Source organism: Protopterus annectens, chromosome 2.part2 (genome assembly GCF_019279795.1).
Source record: "Protopterus annectens isolate FY-2018-M chromosome 2.part2, PAN1.0, whole genome shotgun sequence".
NCBI lineage: Eukaryota > Metazoa > Chordata > Ceratodontiformes > Protopteridae > Protopterus > Protopterus annectens.
Genome location: NC_056730.1, coordinates 751399194 through 751404193, shown reverse-complemented (window position 1 = coordinate 751404193; position 5000 = coordinate 751399194). Strand labels below are relative to the sequence as shown.

Below are 5000 nucleotides of genomic sequence, written 5' to 3'. Positions count from 1 at the left end.
TCCAGAATAATATTTACTTTTTCTTTATTGGCTACTCTAATGCCCTTGACTGTGTGGATCATAATAAACTTTGACAAGTACTTAGAGAAACTGGATACAAAGTCACATTATTTTTATCGAATAAGGAATCTGTATACAGAAAAAGAATCAACAATTTGAACCAAATCTAGAATAAATGATTAGTTCAGGAGAGGGAAAATAGTAAAACAAGGCTGTATATGATCACCCTACTTATAAATTTATAAGCTTCTATCATGCAAAATGTTGGGCTGATTAATCAGATGTTGGAATCAAAACTACTGGGAGAAATATTAGCAACCTCAGATATGCAGATTAGTATCATTCTAATGGCTGAAATGGAAGAAATGTTGAACAGCCTGTTGATGAAGGTGAAAGTAAAATGTGCAAAAGCTGATTTGTTGCTCAGCATAAAAAAAAAACACTAAAACCATGTCTTCCAGACCTATAACTTCTTTGCAAGGAAATGATGAAAAGGTGGAGGCTGTGACATATTTTATCTTCCTATGCTAAAGGATCAGTGCAGGCCACATAAATGGAAGACTGCAGGATTCACTATTGAAGATGATGCTTGGAAAGGTTTAAGGTTAAAGAGGAAGGGGTAGCAGAGGTTAAGCTTGATAGGCAGCATTACTGAACTAATGAATATGTATTTGCAAGGACTTAAAAAAGCAGTTCTTTACAAACAAGCCTGGTGTGCTATTGTCCTTCAGGTCACAAACATACAGATTTGACATACTAACTAAATATCATGCCACTGGAATGAAAAGGCACAAATTTGCCTTTGTTAATTTTTGTTGATTCTGCTGCAATGAAATTATCAAAACTAAGTGCATTGATATGGCAAGTAAGCTATAACTGTTTCAGCAGTCCAACATATTTAATTTTAAAACAAAGTAATATGCAAATTAATTGAACAAGTACAAATCAATCTTGTTTGATAAGACTTAAAATGCAAACTAAATACACAACAAGCCTTATAAAAGTCTGATGCATTCAAAACAGAACTGTATTACATGCCAAAAAATGCAATAAAAAGAGGAGACACCAAAAAACAATGAAAACAAACAAAAAACTGAAAGTATAAGAACCAAGAACTAGAGATGAAGCAAAGCTCAGGCACTGCTAACAAAATTAAGTCACAAAGCACCCTCTGTACTCAACGACACAGCACATAGTTGGAAATAGCTACAAGGAACATTAAAGAATGGCCCAAAAATATAAACTCAATTGTTTTTAAACAGCTAACACAGTGAAAACATAAATATTGATGCATTCAAAAATGTATCTACTATATATAATAGTGTCTGAAAGAAAAATTAAATACACAAAGTCTAAAATATTACCACTCACATGGAAAACGTTACATATTTGCAATGACTGAGAACTGTCTCACACGGTGCAAAAGAGCTCCTGATGCATAAAATGTCATGTCACAGAATGAATGTGGCACCTCCTGATATGCGTAATCATGGGAAATCAGTCTTATCACTCCCTTAGCTTCAGTCTTCTCATGAGTTTAGCTGATGTCCTTCACTGTTTATTTACAATTTCAGGCAAAAAAAAATACATCCAGTGTATATCCACAAATACACAACTCTGAAGTTCATGGATCTAAGAAATGCCTTTAAAAATTAAATTCATTGCTTGTTTGGGGAAAGTTAAAACTCAAAATCAATATATGCTTATGTGCAGTAAAATGTTCACGACCATTATGTATTTAGACAAAGTAAAAAAAAAATTACAGCAGCTCAGAGTCATTATACATTTAGGAAATGTGAAACCTCACAATTGTTGTATATTTAGGGACAACGGAAATTGACAATAGTTCTATGTTTAGCTACAGTGAAAATTTGCACTCATGATATATTTAGGGAAAGTACAGCAATATCTAAAACAAGGCATTAAGAGCTGTGGTATACAAGTTTAAAAATTATAATATATATTTGGTTTATTTATTTAAAGTTCCTACTGTTAGTCATCCAGGATAAGTAAAGCTAGTGATGCTATGGACTAGATAGTGTCAGGAAGATTTACAGCAATGCCTGCTTCTTCAAACTTATTTACTCTACGGTCTTCACATACCAGAAAGGTTAGTGGCAATGCCTGCTTCTTCAAATTGAGTGTCCCTATGATCTGCACTGTGCCAGGATGGTTAGTGTCAATGTCCACTTCTTCAAAGAGAGTGTCCATGTGGTCTGCATTATGCCAGGAAGATTGGCGTCAATGCCTGCTTCTTCAAAGAGAGTGATCTTATGGTCTGTACCATGCCAGCTTCTTGAAAGTGAGTGTCCCTGTGCTCTGCACTATGCCAGGAAGGTTAGCAACAATGTTTTCTTCTTCAAAATGAATTAGCCTATGATCTATTTGCACAGTGCCAGGAAGGTTAACAGCAATGTCTGCTTATTCAAAGCTACTAATCCAACTTCACTGTTTTGAGATAAGAAAATACATCATTTCCAGCAGATGGCACTTCTTTAACCTTCTTTAACCCAACACCAGTAATTTATGTAGTCCACCCCACCTCATTCCCAAACATAGGCACCATCCATGTATAAATTAATTTACCAAGCTTGCTTCCTTAATGAGTAACCTCCAAGTCTACATAGTTATGTGACGGCAAATACGGATTACGAGTTTGCCAGCAGTGTTTTTATTTTCTGTCTATATAATGGACAGATGCACACTGAGTAGAATCCACTGCACATATATAGATGAGATGTAGTACATATGTTGGCATGCCTAGCCACATGATGAAGTTATGCTGTACTATCTATAAAACCTGCGGAAGGAAATCAGCAGGATGACAGGGAAAGAAGAATAAAGCCAACAGATAGGAACAAGGAATTCTATACTTTCACTATATAATAAGAAGGAAGGAAGGGGAACTCGCAAGAACTAAAACAAATAGGATACATGTCTGATCTTAGTGGTTACCAGAGATGGCAGACTATAGAGCGCCAAGTGCTCACAGTCCACATCATACGAAGGATGGGTGAGGGAAAGCAGTAGTCAGTGAAGTATGGACATGTATTTACATATAGACTGGGAAAACTGCTAGTACAGCTTTAGTGACATATGCTTAATGTTCTACACAATGCGTTTATCTGCTAGTCATTGACAGTCTTCCTTCAGCTCACCATTTATCAAAAATTATATATCAAAAACAGTGAGCAGAAACACATAAAAAACATACAAAGAATTTTTTTTTTTTTGCAGGTGAGCAAGCCCCTCCCCCCTGCACCCTTTGAAATTATATATACCAACTCCATAGTCTCTCCACAGTGAAGAAAAGGGGAAAAATGTACCACCATTTTACACAATATGGCGAAATTCCCCATGACATTAAATTCTCATACTTAAGCCACTCAAACAACAGAGCAGCAAACACTTTTAAGTAAGCCATACACATGATGTACTCATGACACAAGTGAGAATTATAACCACATCATCTCTTCTTGTTCAAAATTCTGTTGACATTTGAAGACTGCAAGCAATCACTTTTCATATTATTCACACGCACAGACATATCCACACACATGTCCCCTTGGATAGGGATGTTACCTGTAAGAATCTCCTTCTATTGTTGGTCACATTGCTTCTTAAATATCACATAAGTCTCTGCTACACAAAGTGTACTGCCACATGTGGATTTGTAAACATCACATAAACTGGAGAGAAGGCAACAACTGGTTAACCTGAAAAATAAAACAGAATTCAGACTTAGTATGGCATATATCAAAACAGTGCAATGAGATATATGGAAAGTAAATCCAACATAAAGGAGAAACAGATATTAGCTTGCCAAGGAAAGCCATAAAGTGAAACAAAAATATGAATCAGTGAAGATATGTGAATGGATAGATTAGTCTGACAGTGTTAACTAATGCTGGTTTGTAAAACATTTTATGGACATCTTAGGGCATGTTAACCGACTTTCACAGAAAGTGAATAGTTTTAGTTCCTAATTCATTTCAAATGATCATCCCTTATCCCATGAATGGTAGAAATATAAAATATGGTACAAGTGGTGTGGTAGCAGGTTTACATAAATAAATATACTTGAAAATATACTGCATTGATAATCAATCAATAATTCAAATATATTAATATATCATATATACACACAAATATATATATATATATATATATATATATATATATATATATATATATATATATATATACAGTATATATAGATATCACATATAGGCAATGCTGGTAAGCGAAGTCTTGAAGGTACCAATTCACAGTCATACAAACATTGCATATATGGAAGAATATATATATATATATATATATATATATATATATATATATATATATATATATATACTGCACTGTGTACATGACTTCCTACAGATATAAAGAGCAAAGGAACACTATGGCAATGAGGCTCCTAGTGACCTGTACTAGCAAATGGCATCCACGCTCTTACCCCCCTCCCCAATTTACAGTGGGCAACAGTGTTACAATAGAGTTGAATTTTAGTGTTTTTTTTTTCTCCTTGACAGAGAGGCTCCTTGAAGTTTTGAAATTGTATAACATAGAAAGCAGCCCCTTTAGACAATTATTTTTCCCTTGTATTCCTAAGTCATGTTTGTAGTGCATTATGGTCTATAAGTGCACCAGTGACAGCTTCAAGCCTGAAGCTATGCACCGAAGTTTATAAAGAGTGGTAGACCCGAGAGGCAGGAATCAGAGTTGGCCAAGCAGATGCGAGTTGGGAATTAGTCTCTTTGCATAAAATTGCAGTACTTTTATCAAGGTTTTTCAAAATGACATGCTCATTTTTTTATGAAACAGAGAAAACTGAATGTGATTGTTTTTTGTTCACCCTGCTTTCAGTGTTTCTGTTTTATAACATTCTGCAATGCAACTAAAAAAATAAGAATAGACCTTTCTCAGCAATACTGTTTTGCACTTGAAAAAGCAAACTTTTCTATTTACAGAATTCAGTATATAAACGTTATGAAGTGATA

General features: G+C 34.7%; 1 long non-coding RNA gene across 5 annotated transcripts in view; it reads right to left on the bottom strand.

Annotated features, from left to right (window-relative positions):
• LOC122795801 overlaps positions 1–5000 on the bottom strand; it is a 123760-nt gene that overhangs the window by 80318 nt on the left and 38442 nt on the right. For all 5 annotated transcript variants that reach the window (XR_006363859.1, XR_006363860.1, XR_006363858.1 and 2 more), the window contains one exon: positions 3583–3716. This is a non-coding gene — a long non-coding RNA (uncharacterized LOC122795801). The remainder of the gene's footprint in view (positions 1–3582; positions 3717–5000) is intronic.